Here is a 27,832-nt window from a genome sequence, read left to right on the forward strand (position 1 = left end):
CAAAAGCAATTTCACATCAATTCACATACAAAGACAGAAGGAGGTTTATATTTAAATGTTTAAATATCTGGTAGTTAAACACTTCCTTTCTGTTCAATGGCACTCAAACAGACAGAAGCACAAAGCCGTCTCTTCTTTGTAAGGTCTGAAGACAGCTTGTGTTTCAACCAGTGGTCCCCAAATATTTCCGCCAATGACCACATGGAAATTGCTGAGGCTCTTGGTGGGCCACTTCATAATTTTTCTGCCTATTGTTGCAATTGTAATGTGCTGTGCTAGATGATATAGGATTTTGAATTGCATTTTTATTTCTTCTTTTATTCCTTATCGGTTGTATTTTATTGTATGGCCATTTTAATGCCATGGCATCCAAGTTGTGATGTGATAAGATATAATAAAATAAGCAATAAAATAAGCAATAAATCAATATGAGTATTTAATATTCTGTATGTGCCATCTCCTGTCTTCCACCACATGTCCACACAAATGCTGTGGGCCACCTGAATGAAGCTCGGAGAATGAAGCTCCCTGGTGGTCCACAGACCAGTTTGGGAACCCTTGGCTTAAACCACTTTCACTCTACTTTATTCCTTGTCTTAATCCTAAATTTACCTAACAGTTTATATAAGTAGCCATATCTACTAACGAGGTGATTTGGCCAGTGGGTTTGGACCCTCCCCTGCCTTGTTCATTTCCTTTTTCAATTCTCTTCCTGAAGGGCATCTTCCAGTGAAAATCTGTCCCTCTGGTGATCTTGCTTCACCCTGGAGCTTGTGCCTTCTAGGCTCAGCGAACACCATTATGCATGACCGCTTGGTTCCAACAGCTGCAACACTTGTTCTCTGTTGTACATTCTGTTCTTTGTCAACATTGGCACCAGTTCTGTGTTGTTAGCATAGACTGCATCTCTTAAAGGGCATTACAAAGCAATTAGCACACTTAACCCTTTGGCACAGCAGTAAGCAAAAAGTCTCCCCGCTAAGACTTTGTTTTAAGTGTCTGATGTTGGAAAACGTGACATCCAGCAGGGAGGTGTTAACACCATGGCATTCTCTTCCTTTCAGGAGTCTCCCCACACACAACTGAATAGGCTCCAGGTGGTAAGCTCTATTTATATTCCATATGTTGGCAGTGGTATCCTGGGCTGCAAATTCCTTGAATAAGTCTTTTCAGCGGACGATCGTGACAACTGTAGTTGTGATATGGCAATTTATTTTAACAATTAACATCAGTTCTATCTGCTGCTTTGGCGGGGTGAAAGATCGTGCTAAAAATTAAAGTTTATGTTTACTTGTAGAGATTAACCTCTTTAAGGCATTCAGTTGGTGCCACAAAGATGTGTTTGCAATCACATTCTCCCTACAAACCACTGGCATTACTGTCTGGCCTTTACAGGCCAAAAATGTTCTCCACCCATTATAGAATGACCACATAATATACTAGTTCAGCAGACCCTCCAAGTGTCCCTATTGTCTAGGGACGTCCGTGATTTAGAGAAGCCGATTTAATCCCGGAATGTCCCACTTTTCCTTAGGATGGCCCTATTTTCATTGGAGAAATGTTGGAGGATATGAAGTTATCCAATCCCCAAGCCGTCTGAAGGCAATTCAGTATAGGGAAGGTTTTTTAAAAATGTTTAATGTTATAGTATGTTTTTATATATGTTAGGAGCTGTCCAGAGTGCTGGGGCATCCCATAAAATGTGTGGGGTATAAAGAGTAAAATTATCATTATGGAATGAGATGTCCCTATTTTCATTAGAGAAATGTTAGAGAGTATGGTTCAGTATTCTCTCTCTTTTTTATTTCTTGCATATATAGATCACTTTGAAGAGCTCCTCACCTTGTAGAGCAGGGTAGATTTGGTGGTGGTTACTTGCATAAAGTCATTCAATGAGGGGCTAGTCACACTTTAATTTTTGAACAGAAAAAGCACCCAGCTGTAAAAGGCAAAATAGCATACATGGATTGTGAATAGGTTTGCTGAAATGGCTGTGTCTCAGTGCAATAAAAATAGAATGGGGTGATCAGGAAAGAAGGTTTAGGTTGTTTGTAGGCAACATTCCTCTAAATACCTAGTTCTAGTTTGGGTGTAGCTCTCAGGCAACTACTTTCTGGAAAAGAAGAGTTCATTTATCACAGGAAAGTACTATCTTCTAGAAGTTTTTTTAAATATATATATATACTATAATTTTCATTTATATGCATTACAACAATAATTCAACAATAATTTAAAAATTTTGAACCTTGACTTCCTTCTCCCTCTTTCTGCGGTTCCTCATACTGCATTTATTTTCACATTCTCTGCATACTCCAAATTGCCTTCTAGAAGTTTGGAGCTACTTCAGTAATTCAGGGAAAGGCTAGAGAGAAAAGTTTAGGAATGGACCATCCACTTGCTGTCCTGTTGTGTGAGAGCTGAAGAGTAATTTTTAAGTTCCTTAGCTGTCTCTGATCCGGGGGGGAGGGGCAGGGGCATTCCATCCCTAATACCGGTCTAAGCAATGTATATTTTTCAAGGAATCATGTATTGAGGACGCCATGCCACCTTGATGTTTTCAGGCTGACCACAGTGGGTAGACACAGAAAGATCCCTCTTTACAGTTGCAAAATTCTGATCTTCATTTTGTGACTATAAAAAGTCACGGGTAGAAAAGGTTACTATACTGTCACAGTGGCCGGAGTGGGCTACTTCAGAGTAACGACGCTACGCATCTCTGCATTTTATTCTTTTATTGGTGCTGCGTATTTACAGTGCTGAAGTCATTGCTATTTACACGGAGTGATGTGGTCAGTCGGTTCCAGAACCTCCGAATGGCTTTTGGCGCGTCTTTCTCCAACACAAAAGCTTTGGCAGACCCATCCTCTTTCCCCTCCTCTTTCTGCGTAATTCCGGAGTTGGGGGGATGGGTCTCCCCCCCTTATTCGCCCCTTCCTGTCCCACCTGGGACCCTGGCTCCTCTAACTTGCCTGAGCCTCGGACACGACTTCCTGCTTCCCCATTGGAATCGGAACTCTCTCTGCTTTCCCCTGTGCTCGGGGATGGGCTTGAACTCAGGAGGGGAGGGACTTCGCGATATCCCCTGTCCCTCACATCCACCCCCCTCCCAAGCTCTCCTTCACCCCTCCCCAGGTCCCCCCCAGGTGTCGGTGACGACTGGAAGCCTAAGAACTCAGTGCTTTCCGAGCCCGTTGGTGTGAACACCTCCCCCCAGTCCTGCGAGCCCCCCCCTTCCGCCTGGGAGGACGGGAATCCCAAAAAGTCCGTGGCGTCAGAGCTGGTAGGGGTAAAAATGTTCTGCCAATCTGCTCCTTCCTCTGACTGGGTGGATCTCGGTGACACCCATACCTCATCCTCTGGTTCCTCAAACTCCGCTTCCCAGCGCCATGGTGAACTGCTCTCCCGTGCTTCCTCCCCCTCCCCCTCCCTTTCCATGTGCCAGGGCTTGGGTCTATGGGGAAAGAGGGCGTGAAATTCTTCTACCAGGAATTCCTCCTGTATCTGAGTGGCTGGGACCCATTCATTCTGGGACGGTGGAGCATCCTCCCATGCCATGAGGTACTCCAGGCCCCCCACCCCCCTCCTTGAGTCCAGGATGGCCGTGGCCTCATTGAGTTGCTCCCTGCCTTCTCTCTCCCCCCCTCCCTCCGGGGTTTGTTCGCTGCCTCGGAGCCTGCTGCTTTCCCTGTACGGCGACAGCAGCGATCTATGAAACACTGGGTGCACCCTCATGTCCTCTGGCAGTGCCAGCCTGTATGCCACCGGGTTGACCTGTTGCGTGACCGTGAAGGGGCCCAACCTTCTGGGTGCCAGCTTTTTGCACCTCCCTCTGATGGGAAGGCCCTCCGAGGACAACCAAACTTTGTCCCCCACCCTAATGACCTCCCCCGGTCGCCTGTGGCGATCTGCCCCCTTCTTGTACGCTTCCTTGGCTCTCTCCAAGTGTTCTCTAAGCTGCTGGTGCACCGTCTCCAGTTCCTCTGCCCAATCCTCAGCCTGTGGGCCCTCCTCCTCCTCCTCCCCCTCCCTCTCTGGGAAAGATCTGAGGTCGCGCCCGTAATTGGCCTTAAAGGGCGACACCCCTGTGGAGACGTGCACCGCATTGTTGTAGGCAAATTCTGCCAGTGGCAGGCGATCCACCCAGTCCGTTTGCCGCTGGCTGACGTAGCATCTCAGGTACTGCTGCAGAATGGCGTTGACCCTCTCCGCCTGTCCATTGGTCTGCGGGTGTCTGGCCGTCGACAAGCTGACCTCCACCTGCAGGAGGTTCATGAGCCGCCGCCAGAACCTGGAAACAAATTGGCGGCCACGATCCGAAATAACCCTTAAAGGTAATCCATGCAGTCTGAATACGTGATCCACAAACAGTTTGGCTGTCTCCTCTGCAGAGACCGCCCTGGCACACGGTATAAAGTGGCACATTTTGGACATGAGGTCCACCACCACCAACACTGCGGTCTTGCCCCTGGAAGAAGGCAGATCTGTGATGAAGTCCATGGACACCACTTCCCACGGCCTGTGTGGCGTGGCTAAGGGCTCCAGCAATCCCGGTGGCGCTGCTCTGACCACCTTTGCCCGCTGGCAGGTGTCACAGCCCCGTACATAGTCCCGAACATCCTCCCGCACCCCTGGCCACCAGAAGTGTCTCATGACCAGGTGAGCGGTTTTGTCCCTCCCAAAATGACCCGCCGTTGGGTTGTCGTGCATCTGCTTGAGGACCGTACGTCTAAGCTGGGTGGTGGGCAGGTACAGTGCACCCTTGTAGAAAAGCAGCCCCCTGCGTTCTGCAAAGTCTTTTGCCTGCTCCCCCCCCCTCTCAGTTCTCTGAAGATGCGGTTGGCAAATTCATCCGCTGCCGTCAGTGCTGTGAGTTCCGCCTCGCTCACCACTGCTGCTCCGCAGGACCATGCTGACGGGGGGAAAATGTGTCTGGGTGCCGGTGGCGCCTCCTCCTCCATGTACTCTGGCTTGCGGGAGAGGGCATCCGCCCTGACATTCTGCTCTCCCGGGATGTAGTGTATGGAGAAGTTGAAGTTCGAGAAGAACTCTGCCCACCGTATCTGCCGCTGGTTGAGCACCCTGGCAGTTCTCCAGAACTCCAGGTTCTTGTGGTCTGTGCACACCTGGATGGGGTGCTTGGCGCCCACCAGGAAGTGTCTCCAGTGCTGGAACGCAGCGTGGATCGCAAGAAGTTCCCTATCAAACACCGTGTAGTTTCGCTCTGGCTGGGTCAACTTCCTGGAGAAGAAGGCACAGGGTCTCCACTCTCTGTTGGCGTCCAGTTGCAACAAAATGGCGCCCACAGCTTTATCAGAAGCATCTGTCTCCACGCGTAGGGGCGCGTCCTGAACCACGTGGAACAGGTTCTGGTCCGAGGCGAACACCCTCTTGAGGCTTTCGAACGCTGCTTGCGCCTCTGGTGTCCACCTGAACTTCTGCTTGCCTCTCAGGCAGTCAGTGATGGGAGCCGTAACGCGAGAGAAGTTCTTGATGAACTTCCTGTAGAAGTTGGCGAAGCCTAGTAGGCGTTGGGCATCTTTGCGCGTCCTGGGGCTGTGCCAGTCCAGGATGGCCTGCACCTTGTCCTTGTCCATCGCCAGCCCCTTGTCTGACAGCTTGTAGCCCAGGAAGTCCACCTCCTTGGTGTGAAACTTGCACTTCTCCAGCTTCACATACAGGTGGTTCTCCTTCAGGCGCTGCAACACCTCCCTGACATCTTTCACATGCTGCACTGGGTCATCGGAATAGATAAGGATGTCATCCAGGAAGACCAAGCATTTCCTGAAGAGGAGGGACCCCAGGACGTGGTGCATGAAGACCTGGAAGCATGCTGAGCCCCCTTGCAACCCGAAGGGCATCACCAGATATTCAAAAGAGCCCAGAGGCGTGAACATCGTGGTTTTCCATTCATCGCCTTCCCGGATCCTGATTAAGTTGTACGCCCCCCTCAGGTCTAGCTTGGTGAAAATCTTGCCCCTGCGCGCTGCTGTCAACAGATCGTCCACTCTGGGCATGGGGAAAGCCACTGGCTCTGTCACTGAATTCAGCCGTCTAAAATCCACCACAAGACGGCGCTGTTGCGTGTCTTTCTTGTCCACCCAGAAGACTGGGCTGCCCCCTGCTGCCTTGCTTTCTCTGATGAACCCCCGCTTGAGGTTCTTGTCGATGAAAGCGCGCAGATCCTCCAGTTCCTGATCTGACATGGCGTACAGCTTGGCTGGGGGTATAGTTGCCCCTGGCACCAGGTTGATCTGGCAGTCAAAAGGCCTGTGAGGGGGTAGGTGGTCGGACTCCGCTTCGCTGAAGACCTCCTGCAGGTCCCAGTACGGCTTGGGTATCGCCTCACCCCCTTTGACGTGCATGGTGGCCACCGTGGCTATCGGAGGCCCCTCCCCTGGTTGGTGCTGCATGCAATGTTCCAGGCAAAAGTCCGATCCAAAAGTGATGCATCTCTGGTGCCAACTGATGGAGGGGTCGTGGCGCGCCAGCCAGCTCATGCCCAAGACGATGGGGGGGTCTGAGATGGTGGTGACGTTGAATGCCAGTGTCTCTGAGTGCCTTCCCACCGTCATTTTCATGGGGGGGGGTTGATGAGTGATGGCCCCTCCCAGCAGCTCTCTGCCGTCAATGGTCGCCACGTGCAGAGGAAAATCCAGCTGCAGAAGCTGGATCTGGTGCTCTTCTGCAAAGTTTCTCGAGAAGAAGTTCGCTGACGCCCCACTGTCAATTAGGACGAGGACCGTCAAGGGATAGCCATTTGGGAGCGTGAGCGTCACTTCTAGAACCACTCCTGCTCTGGGAGGGGTGGGCTGGCTCTGCTCCTCTCTGTGCGGGTGGGTGGGCTGGGGCTGTTGTCTGCTGACTGTGCCTGGCTGCTGCCCCTTGTCTCCTGCAGCCAGGCTTTCCCGTTTCCCTGCTGTGGTGCTGCGTCAGTGGGGGAGGGCACAACCGTTCCTGCCTTTCCTTGCCACTCCCTGCGATGTGGGCAGTCTCTGACGAGATGCTGGGGGGAGTTGCAGAGAAAGCAATTCCCACCCCTTCCCTCCTTGTGTCTTGGCGCCGCTGGGGTTTGAAAAGCCCCCGCGCGCGCGCTATCAATCTGCATGGGTTCCTGGTCCTGGCTGGCCCCAGGCGTGGCTTGAAAGGGTTGTTGGGGGAGTGGCTTCTCCTGCGACCGTGGGAACCAAGCCCGCTTTGCGCGCGTTGCTTGCTTGTCGCTCCACCGGGATTCCTGTCTCACCCCCACCGCCAGAGCCGCTTTGCTCAGCTGATCCATATTACTGGGCTTTGGACCTCTCGAGAGCTCATCCTTCACCTCCTCATGCAACCCCAAGTAGAACGCCGCTTGCATTGGGGGTGACTCCAGTTCCCACCCCAATCTGTGCACCAGCATGGTGAATTTCGCCCAATACGCGCGAACTGTCATATTTCCTTGGCATAAATTATGAAGTTCCTCCTTAGTCTGGTCCATATGACTATCGGACGAATACATCGTTTTCAAACCTTCTAGAAATAGTTTGACATTCTTCATGCAAGGATTCTTTGTTGCGATTAACGGTCTTAGCCACTCCCTGGCTGCCCCGGTAAGGTGCTCCACAATAAACGCTACCCTGTGCTCATCATCAGGGAACTCATCGTGGTGCAGCTCAAGAGCATACACAATCTCAGTCTCAAAGCCCTGATATTCCCTCGGGTCTCCATTGAACTTGCTTACTAGGGTCCCGGCTCTCCTTCCTGGCAGCACTTGGACTTGGGGTGCCCCTCCCGCCTTGTTTTTCTCTGCATCCAGCTTGTTTTGGAGGTCTACCGCCACCGCCCTTAATTCCTGCTCTCTTTCCTGTAGCGCTCTCACCTGTTCTGCAAGTTGTAGCCGGTCGTCCTGGACCTTCTTAGTCTCTTCTTTAGCTGCCTTCAATTCCCCCTGCGCCTGCAGCGACAGCTGCTGCAGTTCTTGCTGGGCTTGCTCCGCGATCTGCCGCCATCTCTCCGCCTCTGACACGCTCATCCCGGCAACTCCAAAGTAGCCCCAAAAAGGATTCGGAGGTTGCTGTCACAGTGGCCGGAGTGGGCTACTTCAGAGTAACGACGCTACGCATCTCTGCATTTTATTCTTTTATTGGTGCTGCGTATTTACAGTGCTGAAGTCATTGCTATTTACACGGAGTGATGTGGTCAGTCGGTTCCAGAACCTCCGAATGGCTTTTGGCGCGTCTTTCTCCAACACAAAAGCTTTGGCAGACCCATCCTCTTTCCCCTCCTCTTTCTGCGTAATTCCGGAGTTGGGGGGATGGGTCTCCCCCCCTTATTCGCCCCTTCCTGTCCCACCTGGGACCCTGGCTCCTCTAACTTGCCTGAGCCTCGGACACGACTTCCTGCTTCCCCATTGGAATCGGAACTCTCTCTGCTTTCCCCTGTGCTCGGGGATGGGCTTGAACTCAGGAGGGGAGGGACTTCGCGATATCCCCTGTCCCTCACATATACCAAATCAGCAGAGCTACATATCTGATTTTGCCTGCCCTAAAATCCTTGTCTAAAAAAAGATGTGCCTTGTTCTCTAGCGATGACAAGACAAATAGTATATTCTCTCCTCCTAACAGGTGAGCTGTTCTTTGGTTTATGTCGAAATGCATCGACAGTATAGCAATGGAGAGCATTTGTCTTTATCTTTGCAGTACCTGACAAGAAGCATGATTACAGCTGTAAGGGTGCCCAGATAACAAAAAATAATAATAATAAAAATCCTGTCCAAGAGCCTTGTTATTTATCACTTTCTGAAATGGTGACTAGCTCCTACCAGGAAAGATATTATTTGTCAAATTGCCAGCAAAAATAATTATTTTTCCTCCCCAGACAATAAGTGTATCTCACAGCCTTTCTGTGCTGGTCTGTGAGTTAGTTTGCTAGTTAGTCCACAAACATGAATAACTCACAGTGTCCATCTAAAAGATATGTTTGCTCCACAGGGATCAGTGCGTGAGAAAGAAGAACTGTATGTGATCAGAGCTCATAGGAGTTATAATCTACCAGAGAAATCATGTGTGTGTCTGTAACTTTATAAATTGGAGTCACATTAAACAAGCGAGCTTAAGGCTGCAATCACAGGAGTAAAGCTTCTTCATCTTACTTCCAAGAAATCGTGTCATCCCTAAAAGAGGGCACGTGTTGCGGTGAGACCTGGAGACTGACCTCCTGGTTGTGGGTGGGTCTATTGGATAGCCACAACACCCAATTGGTAGGTCCCTCATCGCTGGGTTTAATCTGGCCAATGGGTGCAGTCTAAACAAATTGAGGGATCTATATATACTCATGCACGTGTCCCAGAGCTTCCTCTTTCGGCTTGTGCATCAGAACACCCACCCACCTCTCCCTATTTTTAGGGCATTTTGTGGTTGACCTTGCTCTGCCGTCATGTGTTGTCTGTCGTTGGGACAGGGGCACGGCAGGAATTTTTCCCTTTTGCCATTTGGGTTTCGCCTGCCGTGTAGCAAATCGTCACAACTTGTAAGGTTGCTGATAGGCACTGGTTCGTGTGATAGGGATGGGAGAACGGTCTCGCCATCCCTATGTGAAGGATATTCTGTTGAAGGAATCCAGGGACTCAACTTGGTTTGGTCAACCCCCAAGAGGGGGTTGTGCCCGTGCCTGAGTCCAGGGGAGCATCTGGAGAGTGAACAGAGTCTGTTCCCAGACTTTTCACCTACCTCAGGTGTTCACCCTTGGCTGACCTATGATGGAGCTCTGGGTCAGCGCTACCTGAAAGGGTGTAGGGAGCTAGTCAAACCAGAGCCTATGCAACCACTCACTTTTCTGTAATCAATAAAGTTGTGGCCTAAATTCTGCCATTAACCAAACTAATATTTGAGTCAAATGTGTTTTTATTTAGGGGGGAGGTCTCTGGGTCTGAACACGCAAAACATGTGTAGAATTGGACTTCCATTCTTTAGAAGAATGGGAGTGGGTGGCGCTGTGGTCTAAACCACTGAGCTTCTTGGGCTTGCTGATCAGAAGGTCAGTGGTTCAAATCCCCGCAATGGAGTGAGCTCCCATTGCTCTGGTCCCAGCTTCTACCAACCTAGCAGTTCGAAAGCACACCAGTGCAGGTAGATAAATAGGTACCGCTGTGGCGGGAAGGTAAACGGCGTTTCTGTGCGCTCCGGCACTTGTTACAGTGTTCTATTGCGCCAGAAGCTATTTAGTCATGCTGGCTATATTACCTAGAAAGCTGTGGACAAACACTGGCTCCCTCGACCTGAAGTGAGATGAGCGCTGCAACCCCATAGTTGCCTTTGACTGGACTTAACTGTCCAGGGGTCCTTTACCTTCTTTAGAAGAATGCTAGCTATATATTCTATACTAAGAAACAGAAGACATTGTTACAAGCAAAATATAAACTTGTGGTCCCAAATATGAGCTAAACTCTTAAGGCAGTTGCTGAAGCGAAGCAGATCTGGATCTGGGCTGGGAACCAGATATACATGCTGTTGTGACGTGGGGTTCGTGATTTCAGCTCTCTTGACATAATATGCTGGAGACAGTTCTCTAGTAACACTTCTTTATTAAAGCAAACAAGACTGAGCTCTGAGGAGAGGAAAGCTACATTTGTAAGGACGGGGGGGACTAGCTAGAAAGGGATACATTTTGGAGGGAACAATATCAGGCAATCACAGTGCTCCTTTTGGAGGAAACCAATAAGACAGAGGATCCAAATACAGCAGCTTAAATGAACCAATAGTAGCTGTACCTTCTGGAACCAAAAGGCTTTACCCTAATGCAAATACATACAATAGTAATACAGATGTAAAATCCTTTGACTCAATACACAACACATGCTATACATGATGAACACATCTGCTATTGGGTAAGATAAGCAGGATTTAAGGAGAAGGTAGTAAAAGGGATGGGGAAGTCTGGGTTATGGGATTCTTACTGTAATTAGGGAACTGCATCAAATCATTTAGTGGAAGATATACATAAAACCTTAAGCACCTATAGGTTTATTTTAATAATTATTGGAACCCTTTTTTGCTTTAAGACATATTAAAATTGAGCCAGAATTAGGCCAGGCCCAGCTGTCTAGAGGTTGTTTTCCTCTATTCTGGCTTTAGACCCAAACTAGAAAGACATGTTGGATGCCTATTGGATACCCATGTAACATGCAAACACCAGGAATGTGGCCAAACAACTGTATTTATTCAATTTAACGAAGAGAAATAGCAGCATAAACAAACACACAAAGTTATTGCCAATGTTTGAAGGGTTTTCAAATACTGTGAGACTACAAAACACTGGTTTCTCTAGTGTGAAAACACAAACGTTTCCCTCCTTAAATGAAAGCACAGTAAATTTCAGGAAAGCACAGTATATTTCAGTATTGCTGCTAGAATGTTCAAAGTAATTTTGTAGAGTTGACAGAACTTAGTATTCAGCTTGAATTCTGTTATTCTCAAATTTGGCAGCAACACTAGGAATAATAATTTGGATGCAATGTTATTATTACATTTAACTTTATTGTTACCTTTAAATGGTTGTTAATCACATCATGTCTGATCATTACTAAATTCCATTAAGGATATGAAGGGCAATTTATTAGGCATTCCCCAAAGTCTTTCTTAAACTTTGCGGTCTGTGTTTTGTTAAAAATGCTGCATAAAATTATCGTAAAACTATATCATAAATAATTAAGTACTTCAGCGCTACTGCGATATGCGACCCTGTCTTTTGCTATAAACAGTTTGGCAAATGTACTTAGTGGAGATGATATAATTCAGATCTCAATGGAGGAAAAGCCCAGTAAATTGGTCCCTAAATAACCAACTTCAGCAAGACATTTATGCAATAATGTATGGCCTCATTTGGAAGTCTATTAAAGGAATATCATCAAAACCATGATGATTAGTATGCTACGGTATTGTTTCAGAAAATATTTGAGAAATTAAGGTCCTGCCACTATGCATATTCCATTGTTATTGGTTAAGCTAATATATTTAATCAAATCAGGTATATATCTTATTTGACCAGAATGAACTTTGAAACTTAACGTACTCGTCTTACAAGCTTATTCCTCTGGACATTTACCAAACTTCTTTTTGTTTTGTTTTCCAATCTGGCAATGTGAAGAGTCTGAGGCAGAGCAAGCTTAAATAGCCTGTCACCACCTCTCCCCATTGGGCAAAATCACCCTCAGGGGTAACATTCTCCTCTAGGGAGATACCACCTCTCCTCTTCTTTGGGGGGGAGGAGTGTGGCAAATTCATTCCCCCCAAATGGCGGGAATGGCATTACCAAAACCATGTAAACATTACCAGTTTTATTCAGCCAAACACCTACCATACATCAACCTGTGTAGAACACTAGAAGAATAGAGCCTGGCATTGTTCAGCTCTTTCACTATCAAAGTACATTACACACTTCTCATTCATCAAAGAACTGGTTTGCTGGGTATTTTCTTAGGTTTAAACTATGGCCAGCGCAGTGGCTCACTTAAGTGTAAATGACATGTTAACCCAGCAGTCTTCCATTTCCCGACCCAGCCTTCTGGTTAAAGCAAATTTAGGAACAGGGGAAGTGAATTCAAAGGGGGGGGGTCTTAATCATCCCCTTTCTCCTGCCTGCCAATTCTCCCTCACCTTGTGTTAATATTACAAGGGAAATATGGGCTTAGGACACCCATGTTTTTCTTGTAACATGTAGTTCTGGCCTTAGGCTAGCTGACAAAGACGCATTAAGGCTGCTGCAAACTGTCTCTGGAGAGAGGTTAAATATATGGAGCAGAAAGCAATAGAGAGAACCAAGTGCTCTTACCAGTAAGCTTCTTGATACCATGTGTTCCATCCAAAGAACAGAGAGACTAGTTAATGCTAGAGTCAATTTTATTTAATTTCCTAATAGGCTTCCAGTTTTATATGTTTTCCTCTATAAATTACCAGCTCAGCCAGTAACTCTTGAACGTTAGGCACTTGTGGGCCGCAGAAGTTTCTGCTAATTTTTCACAAATACTATCCACCAAAAGTTATTTCTGGGAGGAGGGATTGCACAGAAGTTTGATTCAGCTCTTGTTTAAAGAACTTCCCTGATTTGCACTTTCCTAAACAATATGTGAACTGAAAGCACAGCCACCCTTCAAAATTCACACTTCCCCAGCCAAGTAATATGTACAAAATTGTATATATTGATGTAAAGTGGTGTGTGCGTGTGTGTGTGTGTGTGTGTGTGTGTGTGTGTGTGTGAAAATAAGCTACAAAAATGCATTTTATTAGGCAAAATTGTTTTGCAAAAAATCTGCACATTAAGCCAAATTGCATACAAACATTTGTATTTGAGGAGAAATTTGCATTAAAATGCTGGTGAATTTTCATGAGAACTTTAAAATCACCATCACCAGTGGAGATGTTGAAATGTTGAAAACTGAACTTAAGATTGGAAAAATGACAAAGAGTAGCCAAAACTGACATATTCATGCCCCTCTAACTGAAAGTTGCCCAAAAGAATTGTTCCAAGTGGCCTCCTTAATATACTCTACATGGCAAGTTTTCAGCTATAGCCAATAGCAAGCATAAGCCATGCTAAACAATTGCAGCTTGATAACCAATTGTTAGCTGTTGTGCTTCTTCTGTTATAGTGGCTTTATCTAGAAAACAGCTCCTAGGTTTACTTCAAGCAGCTGCCCTTGGCTGATAAAGGGAGCTGTCAACCAGGAATCGCCCCAACATTATTGCTCCAAGTTTATCAGCCACTGTAGCTGAAAGCAAGTTGAATTCACATATGCCAGAACTTGTAAGGGAAAGAACCTGCTGTGATAAAGCTTTACCTGATCAATAAAAAATAAATAACTCTGATAAAGATTGTAACTGTTACCATCTCAATGCACTAAAGCCAGAGACACTATTGTACAGTACGTAAGAAGTGCAATAAAGAACAGCAAACACAGTAATTTCATATCAAAGTGAAAGCTGGAGAGATGGAGAGAGAAGGAGGCTGAAGGGCTACTAAAATGAAATGACAAGCAGAGAGAAAGAATCCATCAAACTAGATTCAGTGGAACAAAACAAAGAGTGAGTGCTGATGTCAGGAAACAGGGCTATAACTTGGGAGGCAGAAAAGTTATAGCTTCTTGTACATTATTTGGTATGTCTCAATCTACATGTTAAAACACTCCCTCAAGGGGGACCAGAAGTCGCACTACTTCCTGACACTATCTGGCAACACTGTTCATTGGGAAAACACCAGGGCTATTATTATGTACAATTTATGTGCTTATAATTATGTACTAGAACTTCTCTCTTGCGCTCAGCCTCCTTCTGCGGCAAAAGGAAGAGGAGCCAGCCACTGAAACAGTGCCGTGCTCAGCTCTGCACTCGGCTACCTTTGCCCCATCCCAATATATATTGGAGGGACCAGAATAGCTCTGTCCCCGTGAGCTGGCGCACCTGGTTGCACTCATATCCTGTTGTGGACTCTCCATTAGCATCCATTTTACCACTTTAACACTAGATGATCCTTTGGTCTATTTCAGAAGGGTCCTTCCAATGTTGCCATGTACTCAGCTGGAATTATAGAAAGAATGGTTGCTTGTCAGAAGATACAATTCCTAGTCAGTATTGTGCTTCAGACCTCTCATTTTGGAAATTCGTCTGCAAGATTAGGTCAATTGCCATGCTTCATTTTGACACACTGAACTCATGAGAGCACTTTCAAAGCAACACATTTATGTGGTGAAGTCACCTTTTGCTATATCAAAGCATAACAGAAATATTGAGTGAGGATAGTCCCATTGGAGCATATTTTTAAAAAACTATAATACAATTAAGCCATTATTTTACACTTGGTGAAACTGTGTTTATATCTTTGTTCATGTTCTTTATTTAGAAATTTACCAGTCTTTCCTGAAAAACCTCATACACCTACACAAGTGTGCTTATGTACCCATACCTGCCTGTTAATATCATTCATCCAGAAAATATTTTTCTTCAAGCTCTCATGGTAATTCAGCTGCTGGTGAATCAAATGTTTGTTCTGCTTACTGAACTTAAGCAATGGATTAGTCATGGCTGGTATTAAAAGTTGCTTTTGTTTACAGCTTGGCTGTATTGTGGATAACTAAAGAAAGTTCCCAAATGTCACATTTGTACCGTGAGCAAATAGTTCATATTCCAAGCTAGAAAATAAATATTCATATTTCCCCCCTTGCTTTGATAAGCAGTATCAAAAACATCACACTGAAGTCAGTTCAGAAGAGATTTGCATTTAACAGGCATAGATAAGGGAGGAGGAGAGAGGAGTCCAAAATCTGGTTCTTTTAAAATATGTGTTGACTTTCATCTTATTGTGTAGGTCTCTGTTTAAATTTAAAGTATGTATTGAGAAAGATACTTTAAAAGGGTAAACAGAGAGCAGCTGCGGACATTAATAATATGTACAAAAGCACCACTGAGTCACACTTCCAATATTTGCACATACCCTCTTTCCCCCATTTTAAGACGTAGTCATAAAATAAGCCATAGCAGGATTTTTAAGCATTCAAGGAATATAAGCCATACCCCAAAAATAAGACATAGTGATAGGCACAGTAGCAATGCCGGCCGCGGCAGGAGGAGGGGAAAAAATAAGACATCCCCTGAAAATAAGCCATAGTGTGTGTGTGTGTGTGTGTGTGTGTGTGTGTGTGTGTGTGTGTTGAGGGAAAATAAATATAAGAGGGTGTCTTATTTTCGGAGAAACACGGTAGATGTCTGAAGCTATTCAAAAAGCTGCTTATGCTTAACACATTAAATTTGCATCCTGGCTGAAAACATCTATGCTCAGAGTAGCTAAAATTAAAAACCTCAGATCCAGGCAAACCAGCATCTCTTCAAAAGGGAGTCCATCTTCACCTGTATCTTTTGAAGCACTGAATTGTTAAAGATTGGTGTCTCCCTCCTTTTATTGTTTTATTGAAATTATTGGTTGCCCCTCTTTATGTTGTGAGCCATCCTGAATGCTTTTGCTGTCATAGGGGTAACTTGGCTGTGACAATCAATACTATGGTAACCTCAAGATTGGATTATGATAATGCTCTTTATGTGGGGCTGTCTTTGAAGTCTGTTTGGGAACTGCAGGATACAACTTCCCAACTGCTGACAGGCTTGAGGCAAGCTGATCATAGAACCATAGATCCAGGCCCAGTGACACTGGCTACCTGCATATATCTGGGCCCAATTAAAATGCTGGTTTTGACCTATAAAGCAGTGTACTACTCAGGAACCCAAAATCTTTCAGGTGCATTTCCAAATATGAACCTACCCTTCAGTTTTCATCTAGGTGCCCTCTTTGAGGAAGCAAGGAAGAAGAGAGAGGTTCTGTTCACTTGTGCCACCCGAATTGTGAAATGCTCTCACCACCTGGTCTCATCATTCACATCATTTTGGTGCCAGGTAAAGACATCTCCCAGGGAGCCAGGTGGCGCTGTGAGCTAAACCACTGAGCCTAGGGCTTGCTGATCAGAAGGTCGGTGGTTCGAATCCCTGTGACGGGGTGAGCTCCCGTTGCTTGGTCCCAGCTCCTGCCAACCTAAAATGCAAGTAGATAAATAGGAACCGCTACAGCGGGAAGGTAAACGGCGTTTCCATGTGCTGCTCTGGTTTGCCAGAAGTGGCTTTGTCATGCCAGCCACATGACCTGTAAGCTATACACCGGCTCCCTCGGCCAATAATGCGAGATGAGTGGGCAACCCCAGAGTCGGTCAGGGGTCCCTTTACCTTTACTAAAAACATCTCCCATGGATTACTGTTTATTAATTATATGCTTTTGCAATGGATATCTTTGATGCTGTTTTCTTGTTTCTCTTCTGTGGGTTATGGTTTTTTTTTGGTAATGTTCTTTTAAAAATATATATATGTTATGCTTTCCTTTGTAGCCTGTTGTTAATACACTAAAATAATAACACTAAAGATGGTGATGTTAACAATGATAACTTTCCCAGGGAATTCAAAGCCATGAAGTGTAAGCCCTAAACTTGCAGATTTAAAGTGAATAGCATGTGTGCATTCACAAAACCCCACAAGTCCCATGTCCCAGAGTGTATGGTCCACTGCAGACATTTTCACATTCAGTGCAAATATCTGAAAGGGATTTCTAAATGCAGTTGAATTCCTATACTTAGAAGCTGCTCCCCTGCAATTGGGAACTCTATAATGGTTATAGAAATGTTCATAACCTCTCTTGCCTTAGCAATCTGAAGTGACAACTTTTTCCAGGTCAGGCCACTTTGGAATGAGATCCTTATTTAAAACTGGAATGGATATTCTGATTTGTTGTCCTATTAGCAATTATGCTGAGCTATATCCATGAGCTACCAGTGGTGCTGACCTGTAGCTTTAAAAAGTAACATGTAGGTCATTCTGTCTCAAGATTTTCTGTTCATTTCATGCTGCTCTCTCTGTCTCAGTGTTTGCTTAAGGATAGTGGTAATATGTCCAGAATAATTAGAATTCTAATGCTGTAAATTAGTTTGCATTATCTCTCAAGAGTTTATCAGGAATGGCCAACTGAACAAAATATTATATCTAACCGAGGTAATTCACCATTTCTAAAAGCATTGTGGTGACATGCCCCTTCTTTGACCCATGTTATGTGATTACTTGCCCCCAAGAATTCTATTTCACTTTGATGAAAAATACACTTTTATTTAGAATCATAAAACCATAATTTTGAAGAGTTGGAATGGACCACGAAGGTCATCTCGTACAAACCCCTTCAAGGAAGGAATTTTTTTCCCCCCAACGTGGGGTTTGAACTCACAACTTTATTAGTTTGACTCCAGATTCATGGATTCAATTCAAAAGCAAATAAATAAATAAATGTGTTCCATTCTTGTGTCATGTATAAGGAAAACAACTGTCATGTCCACACCATACATGTAAAGCACTCTTATATTATTTTAATAGTCATGGCTTTTCTCAAAGAACTGTGGGAACTTTAGTTTTTCAGAGTGGTATTTTTGCCCCTTCCTATTCAAAGCAAGTATAGGATCTGGCAGCCAAGGCACTGGTGTAGCATATTTCTCACCCTGGCAAAACTGACGTATGGAGTTGCTTGGTCTATGGATTTCCTCCATTTGATTCTAGAATTCTTATACAGTATTATTGTGAATACCCAGCTCCCAAGGTTCAGTCTACTCAAAACTTTATCCTATTCTGGTTCCTTGCTCATCTATTTTGGTTGCAGGCTCAGGAGTATTCATGGCAGATGTCATGCTATGGCTGTGGGATAAAATAGTATATCGGCCAAAAGTATGACTTTTTCCACCAAAGTAAAAGATTTGTTGTGTCTAAACTAAACTACTACATAGTAGCAAGCTGTGTGCAATGGACAGCAACACAAAGAGGAATTTTCTGAAATTCTTCCCTGTTACTTGGGAAAGAGGAAATCCAATTTCTTAATGGCACACGTGGATCTTATCAAGCTGCAGCTAATGATAAAAGTAAATCTTGGGAACAGGCTTGACTTTGAATACTGCACCAGGCTTATCACTGATGATATCTTTAATTACACTAAAGCAAAATATAAGACAGTCTAATGGGAAATACAAATTGCTTGTTAAAATTATTAACTGGGTTAATGTGCTTACATTTGTTTATGTGTACAGGAATCATCTCAAATATTTGACTGCAATGACAATATGTGTAAAGATCAATTAAAAGTCATAGAGATGAGATATTGGATTTTCAGACCTTAATAGGATTTCATGTGCACTTGTTATATTATGTTATCCATTTATAATTGAGCTTCCATCAAATCATAGAATCTGTCACCTTACCAATTTATTTTTCCATCCTCTAATGAAACTTTTATTTGCTTTCAAAAATATTTTCAAAAGCATGGTTCTAGAAGAGCTGTGTATTGCGGGGATTAGAGTACACCAAATATTTACTTCTAAAACCCCAGGCTCAATCTGATGGCAATCTAATTGAGTTTGTGCATAGCTTCTAGTCACAATTTGACTAAAACCGACAAATACACGAGCCAGCTGAGTACTGACTCTACCAGCTAAAAACAAGCATTGTTTGCTAGTTTCATTTCTGTCCTACCTTTCATCAAACCACAGAAACCCAGGGTGGGGTACATAAATTATAAAATAGTAACCAAAAAAGCAAATAACAAAATATTAATTAAAGCAACATACAATTTATAAATATTAATAGTTTTCTTCTTTCCAAGTACCAGTGGCCTAACACATCATGAGCCCTGCATCATTACGAAAACTGGCTAAAGAGATAAGTTTTTTGGTTCAAAAATCCAGCATGGTGTAGTGGCTAGAGTGTTAGACTAGGACATGTGCGACCAGGGTTCAAATCCCCACTAAGCCACAAAGCTCACTGGGTGGCCTTGGGCCAGTCACTGTCTCTCAGACAGACTAACAAGAACTGTACACAAACAGACCTGTCAGTATTTTCATGCCTCTCATTGCAAGAATCACCTGAACCTATTGTTTACTTTCATATTGTGAAAAGGAAACTTTTCGAGACTTCCGTCATTGGTACTGTTGTAATTTTTCTTTGATCTTTCTTGCGAAGAGACAGGATGTCTGTATGAGAGCTGCTCCTCTCGTACATGTTTGTTATGTTCTATTATTTGACTCATCGGTAGAAATAAAATAGGTATGCTGTGAAACCTCCACAGCTTTGCTTCTGTTTACTCTGCTGAGTTTGGGTGCTCACATGAGCAGATGTGAGTCCACAGCACCAGGCCCTGCTCTCCGGGAATGCTGCGTTGGTGTTCCTATGCGTTAGGGCACCAACAGGTTGGCATGCTGAAGGCGGTAGTCGGATGCTGATGGAACCTAGGTCCAACAGTCCAGGCCAGGAACCAGCCAAGGTCGGGTATCAGTACCAGGGGTCAGGAGAAGCCAAAGTCAGGAGCCGGAGTCAGGAACACTGGAATCAGGAACAGGATGAGCAAGGACAACCACGCGCTTCAGCGGTGCAGGTGCTTGCGAGGGAAGCAGCCGGCCTTCCTTAAGTAGCCGGCTCATCACCATGCCTTTTACAAGCTGCAGCTGCCTCCAATTGTTCCCTCCATTTCTCAGCTCTACGCTCAACAGCTGAGAAGGGAGATGGGGAGGGGGCCGACCGGCTCCTCTCCTAACAAGGGCCTGATTCTGCCTCAACTCCTTCCTCCTCCTGCTCTGGTCTTCCCTCTTCCCTATCTGATTTTTCCTCTTCTGAGGCGTGCCGCCACCAGTCTTCTCCAGGTATGAATTCCTCCATTTCCCCAGATTCTCCCGTGGGGGGATCCTCCCCAGAGGGGGCTTCCCACCACTCCGCCTCGTCCGGCTCAACCCTGACACTATGTTCCTGTGATCGGAGGGTCAGAGAAGGTGCTCCGGTCGCCCAGCCCATGCAGGCGCTGAAGAGGCAGGCTAACGGGCATACTGAAAGGACTTAGTTGCTCTCATGCTTTTGAAAAAAAACAGTTATATTCACTCTACCACTCTCTATAACAAGCTGAACATTTCAAGGGCATTAACAGGAGGCATTACAAGGATGTGGGGCATCCACATGACAGCGCTGCACTGGGGGTCCCATCTCGCCCTCAGGATCGTGGGTGCCCACTGCCACACTGCAGATGTGTGACATCACACCACAGGCATGTCTTTTCTAGGTTAAACATACCCATCTCCCTCACAGAGACTGAATGCTGAAGGTGCACTTATTTACCCTGTCCTTTGACACCTGAAATACGTATTTTTAGGACTCACCCTACTTTTGTGGCTGCAAGTTGTTTTATACTGCTTTAATGTTGTATTGCAACGTTGAAATTAAATTGCTGAAATTTTTAAATTAAAATGCTCATGATGATAAAACATATGTGAAACCATGATTTCCCATTATTATTTTTTAATTGAGCCAGTAACTGTAGCAACATCATTAACCCACTTTTCTTTTCTTTTTTAGAAATTCAGTCACTTCAAAAAATGAAGTTTTGTGCTTTAAATCATTTTACAGGCCTTGAAAATCATAACGCATCTATTAGATTGTTTGGGCAGGGATGTAGGAAAGGTAAATAAGTAAAATATTTTTAAAAGGACATTTTTAGAAACAAAACTGTCTGGTAATTAATCGCCATTAATAAAATACCCAGTGGACTTAAAAAAAAAAGATGAATAATTCAGTTCTGTGTATGTATGAATACTCTATCTGCATACAAATAAATTATGCAAAAAATATCCTGTTCTCCAGAATGCCTGTGAATGGCAAATAATAAAAAGGGTATGAACCTGGCCAAAATAAACAGCCAATTAAAAATCTGAAACAATGCGTGCAAGTGTTCTTTCTAAAATATTCTGCCAGCTATTTTCTTTCCCTATGGGATTTTTAAATGCCACAGCGAATACATAGAAAATGTAAACACACTTTCCCCTGCATTATATGTGCAAAGAATACTTTTAAATGCACATAGGGTAGTATGAACTGGAACTCAGAAAAGTTTCATTTTTAGCCTCCGGAGTTTGAGCATAAACTGAGCTGTCCCTAATTAAGTCCCAACCCCAGCCACACCCTATGTCTACATGGCAAAGAAAGTTGATCTGGTGGAAACTGATTTGACTCTCCAAGCAGAAGTTCTTAGTTTATCTGTAGCAACCAGCTCTAGTTACGTTAACTTAGGCACTTCTATTTTCTTTGTCCCATTGAAATCAAGGGCCCAAAGCATGTCTCATGTGACTGTCCCTCTTCTGACTACAGCTCAGTTGGAGGGGAAAGGGATATAGAATTAGCTGTAAGAATGAATCATTTCCACTTGGTTGTCCTTTTTGGCATAGATATGTCACAAAGTAATTTGTTTTCCAACAGTAAACTTAGGGTTGTATCCAGTGAAGTCATACTCAGAGTGAACCCACTGGAATTTATGTTTTTTTTAATTAATTACTTCATTTATACGGTCAGGCTTTGGAGAATCAGATCCCTCCCACGGTTGCAGCCAAGAAACAGAGAAACGATACAAGTTCTTACCAATCAATTTATTCAATAATTCACAGAGAGCGATGAAGGAATGCAGTCTTTTCTAAAGTAAAGTCCCACCTCTCCCCTATTCTACGTCACCCCTGCATCAGCTAATCTGAGCTTTCTGCCTCTGAGCTCTCTGTTCTACTACCCTCAATGCACCCTTGGTTCTGGGAGGGGGGGTCAGGAATACTTTCTAAGGACACTGAGTCTGTCAGCTGTCTCTCTCTCTCTCCTGGTGCTTCTTCTTCCTGCTGTTCCTCTTCCAATATTTCCCAGCTTCTGCCCTCTGCAGCTTCTGAACTATGCCCTTCTGCAAACCACTGTTCTAAATCTATACTGTCCTCCTGTCCTCAGGAAGGTTCAGGACAAGTGGGGGCAGTCCCCACCATTCTTCCTCAGTCCAGCCCCTGACTGTCTCCAAGGATCTCAAGGTTGTGTAAACAGTTCTCCCACAGCTCATTTTATTTTCACAAGTGTGAGGTAGGTTAAGCATAGAGATAGTGACTAGCCAAAGGACACCCATTGAGCTTCATGTATGAGTGGGGATTTGAACCCTGATCTCCCAAGTCTTAGTCAAGAATCAGCCTTTCTCCCCAGATGTTTTTGAACTACAACTCTCATCATCCCTGGCCATGGGTCATGCTGGCTAGGAATGATGGGAGTTGTAGTCCAACAATTACAGTGGAGGAAGGTTGCCCTGACAAGATGACTAACTTATGTCCATAGATTTAAATAGGCTTACGCTAAGAATGACTTAGTTGGATAAGGACTGCAATATATCAAGGACCGCCTCTTTCCATATGAACCTAACCAGACCCTGGGATCATTTTAAGAGGCCTTTCTTCGTGTGCTTCCTCCTCAAGAAGTTAGGAGGGTGGCTCCCCATCTGTGGAATGCTCTCTCCAGGGAAGTTCGTCTAGTACCTTCATTATACACCTTTAGGCACCAGGCAAAAGCATTCCTTTTTAACCAGGCCTTTGGTTGATTTGATTGACATTCTATGCCCTTTTAAAATGTTTTGGGGGGGGGGTGTATTGGATTGCTGTTCTTATTTTGATTATATATTTTGTGGTTTGTGAACCGCCCTGAGACCTCCGGGTATAGGACGGTATATAAATTCAATAAATAAAAATTAAAAGCCCCTTACTCGTTTATAGTTTTCCTTAGTTGCCAACAACATTGTTTGTGGCTCATTGTGTACAGAACATATATTGCAAAGTAGAAGGGCACAGAATCAGCCCGAAAATCTCCTCTCATTTTCTCAGTGTCTTCCCATTAATGCCTGAAGTTCTTTACAAGGACTGTTTTACATGTACATGCTTATTAATTGATGGCTGCAAAGTGAATTGATGACTTACATGTGTGACTTACATGGAGGGGTAATCCACTTGTCAGAGGTTCTTGCGGCTAGTCTTTAGTAACGATGCTCCACACCTCCTTGTCTTTAAGGTGTCTTTATTGTGCATATTATTTACAGTGCAAAGAGTCTGGAAAACATGTCTGCTTAGTCTGAGTCAGAACCTCGCAGTGGCTTCTTTCTGTTTCGTGCCCAACATAACAGCTTGGGAACCCCAAAGCACCTCCCTCTCGCCCTACAGGGTGCCGTGCGCCTCAATTTAGGCATCGGGGGGAAGGGCCGTCCTTCTGGCTGCTCTCCAGTGGCCAATCCCGTCATTTCCTCCCCAGCTGCTTCCTTCTCTACTCGGTGTTGAGGCTCTCTCATGCTGTCAGAGCCTCCCTCCTCCCTCTCTACTTGATTCCTGTAATCTGATCCGCTACTGGACTTGCTGCTCTGCAAAGAACTCAACCTGATGAGGGGGGCTGTTCCATATAAGCCCTTCCCCTTACACCACTAATAAAATGTTCCTATCATCTCAGATGTAATGCTTTTCTAAGGAACCAGTGTGGTAGTGATTAAGAGTTGGACTGTAGCCTTTGAGACCAGGGTTCAAAACCAGACTCAGTCACGAAGCTCATTGGTTGACTTTCGGCCAGTCAAGGTCTCTTAGCCTAATTTACCTCACAGAATCAGGTGAAGATGAAATGTGGAGATGGAAAGCCATGTATGCCACATTGAGCTCCTTGGAGGGAAGGTGGGATTTAACTAAATCAAATAAATAAATTTATTCGGCTGTCAACAATGCAGTGTACAGGAATAATCAAGTAGTTTATGCACGCGTTGCACCTAAAATGCAATATATAATCATATGGTGCTATTTTTTGTTTTTGCAAGTGTGCATTTAATTGAAAACTTTTTAAACCACCCATGTCATTAATGGAAAAGAAACTTTTTAACCAACCAAGTCGTTGCCAACCTTATTTCCTAAATCACAGTGGTTATGCTGATGTTGTCACTTATTCTCTCTACTATCATAAACCAGTTAAAATATATTCGTATAAGTTATTACAAGAGGTTGGCATAGCTGACAGCATCTCTGAGAAATGGGTTATACCACACTGATCTCCCAAGAGGCCTTAAATATCAGACTAAAATGTATGGAACAGCGATCACTGGGTCTATTACTTTAGTTGCAGCCTGGTAGTTTGCAATTCATAGTTTCCGGATAAACTGGAGTCCATTCAGCATATTATGCAAGACTCTGAGATGGCTTGTGCTATCTTGCAACAATAAGGCAGCGGCAGCAAAGGCTTGGAGCTGTCTATGAACTTAGCTTAACAAATGATTGTACAACAGAGGATCATCTGCATATTGCCATTTGCAAGTGTATCGTTACAATGAATAAAGCAGACAGACAAAACTTGTAATCCATTCCAAACTTTTTATATAATGAAATATTGTTAGGATCAAACTTTATCTGCAGTGCAAGAGCTTCAGCTCTGCAACTCAGTATGTTTACATTTAACGGGGAAGGGGATCAGCCTGCTTCTAAGAATTGTGGAGATTTTTTTTTAGTTTTAAACTTTATTTTTATCCTCCTGATTAACTCATTTACATTGGAAGCATGGTTTTCATACACACATTCTATTACCAACATTATATTCCTGTATATGCTCCCCAAAAGGCTATTCTGGAGGCTTGGGAGCTCCCTGGAGCAGTGTGGGAGGTGGCATTTGGGGGTGCTTCATTGGAAATTTTCTTGTTCTGTTCCATGCAATGGTCACAACAGTATGAAGGTTCTGGCCCAAGGGGATAGGTTCCTAGCCCAAGCTTAGGGACCAGAAAAGCAGAGGCAGGTGATGCAAGCGGGGCAGATTCCTAGCTTCAGTGAGGCCAGCAGGATCAAAGCAAGCAAAGCAAAGGAAGGTTCAGGTGATAGCAGGCCACTTTTGACCTGATGTCATAAGATGTCCGGTAGGCCCAGGTGGATATGGCTGGGAGGAAACAGCCTCTTGAGGCCAAATTAGGACTGTTCATGGCCCTAATTTGGACTGCAAGCTGGAGGTACTCCAACCCTGTAGTAAAGCAAAGAAAGCCAGACAGAAATGAAACTAGCAAACAAAGAAAGCCAATGTAAAATATATTGAAGCAATGCAAGGAAGTTTAAACTGCAGAGCACCCTGGACAGCTCCACAGAGAGTTCAGAGGAGCAAGGCTTGAATGTCATATCAGCAATAGACCATCTCAGACTGCAGCTTCATCAGAGTGAACAACTTCATCAGGAATTTTTTTAAAAAATTTAAATTGTCCAGTAGCACCTTAAAGACCATCTAAGTTTGTCCTGTAGGACCCAGGTGGCGCTGTGGGTTAAACCACAGAGTCTAGGGCTTGCTGATCAGAAGGTCTGTGGTTCGAATCCCTGCAATGGGGTGAGCTCCCGTTGCTCGGTCCCAGCTCCTGCCCACCTAGCAGTTCGAAAGCACATCAAAGTGCAAGTAGATAAATAGGGACCGCTCCGGCGGGAAGATAAACGGTGTTTCCGTGCGCTGCTCTGGTTCGCCAGAAGCAGCTTTGTCGTGCTGGCCACGTGACCTGGAAGCTGTCTGCAGACAAACGCCGGCTCCCTCAGCCAATAACGGAAGATGAGCGCCGCAACCCCAGAGTCAGACACGACTGGACTTGATGGTCAGGGGCCCCTTTACCTTTACCTAAGTTTGTCCTGGGTATAAGATTTCGTGTGCATCTGAAGAAGTATGCATGCACACGAAAGCTTATACCCAGAACAAACTTAGATGGTCTCTAAGGAGCTACTGGACAATTTTTAAATTTACAGTATTTCGACTGTGTCGGACCAACATAGCTACCTACCTGAATCCAACTTCATCAGAGTGAACAGAAGTCAAACAGGCATAGCCTGCTTCAACAGCCATTTACTCGAATGGAGCAAAGGACTCCTTAAAACTAATGGTTTGACTATATTAGCGTAAACAACAAGGCCCATTATAAATCTTATTAAAGACAATTGCAGCATCTATCCTGATCACCAAGGCTTGATTAAACAGGTAGACTATGATAGATAGATAGATGATAGATAGATAGATAGATAGATAGATAGATAGATAGATAGATAGATGATAGATAGATAGATGATAGATAGATAGATGATAGATAGATAGATGATAGATAGATGATAGATGATAGATAGATAGATAGATAGATAGATAGATAGATAGATAGATGATAGATAGATAGATGATAGATAGATAGATGATAGATAGATAGATGATAGATAGATGATAGATAGATGATAGATAGATAGATAGATAGATAGATAGATAGATAGATAGATAGATAGATGATAGATAGATAATAGATAGATGATAGATAGATAGATAGATGGGACCCAGGTGGCGCTGTGGTTAAACCACTGAGCCTAGGGCTTGCTGATCAGAAGGTCGGCGGTTCGAATCCCTGTGACGGGGTGAGCTCCCATCGCTTGGTCCCAGCTCCTGCCAACCTAGCAGTTCGAAAGCACGTCAAAAATGCAAGTAGATAAATAGGAACCGCTACAGCGGGAAGGTAAACGGCGTTTCCATGTGCTGCTCTGGTTTGCCAGAAGCGGCTTTGTCATGCTGGCCACATGACCTGGAAGCTATACGCCGGCTCCCTCGGCCAATAATGCGAGATGAGCGCGCAACCCCAGAGTCGGTCACGACTGGACCTAATGGTCAGGGGTCCCTTTACCTTTTTAGATAGATAGATAGATAGATAGATAGATAGATAGATAGATAGATATAGATAGAGTAATGTCCCTATAAGCTAAGATTTGTTTTTTGAAACTCATGTCTCCATATGCTTCTCAATTCTTATTTATTCTCCTGTCACTACCATATAGTTGTATATCCACTCTCAAAACATTTTGTAACTCTGATCTAAATAAATGTAGACATGCTTAAGTCCTATTGAAATGGGACAAGTTAGCCACAACTTATTTCAAACAGGACAAGTGTGACTTTCACAGGAGTCGTCTCTTGTTTTTAGAATGCATATGTTCCTGTGAATATCACTAATGGAGATTGTCAACTTTCACAGGTGATTAACTGCATACACCATCCATTGTCAACATTCACTTGAAAACAATATATTTAAAAATGTCAATATTCCCCATTTCTGACAATCACATTAGCATAAATAAACAGAAAAACTTACTGTCTACACATAATTGTCTCATTATTGACAATTGGGAGAAAGTGTTCTATAAATGCTCTAAAGTATTTCTATACCCTCATCTTATGTTGATTGAATTAAAGCAGTAGCTTAAGCAAGAAGCAGTTTCCATGGTTACACCCGAGACCTTCTAAATATAGTTCATGATGTAACCAGCTAAAGTGGCTGTGTACAAAATTGATGTGTACTTTTGCATGAAGGCCTCTTGTAGCCGAACCATTTGAAAAGTGTCCACATCACTTCAAAATGCAATTTTAAAAAATATTCCCATTGTGCCAAGATTTCC

General features: G+C 44.3%; 1 long non-coding RNA gene across 1 annotated transcript in view; it reads left to right on the top strand.

The window, feature by feature from the left end:
- The first annotated feature begins 959 nt into the window (after window positions 1-959).
- Window positions 960-27,832, top strand: part of LOC148684602 (uncharacterized) — a 35,242-nt gene continuing 8,369 nt past the window's right edge. The window contains exon 1 of the long non-coding RNA XR_015945826.1: window positions 960-1,100. This is a non-coding gene — a long non-coding RNA (uncharacterized LOC148684602). The remainder of the gene's footprint in view (window positions 1,101-27,832) is intronic.

This window comes from Zootoca vivipara, chromosome 9, assembly GCF_965207765.1.
Source record: "Zootoca vivipara chromosome 9, rZooViv2.hap1.1, whole genome shotgun sequence".
NCBI lineage: Eukaryota > Metazoa > Chordata > Lepidosauria > Squamata > Lacertidae > Zootoca > Zootoca vivipara.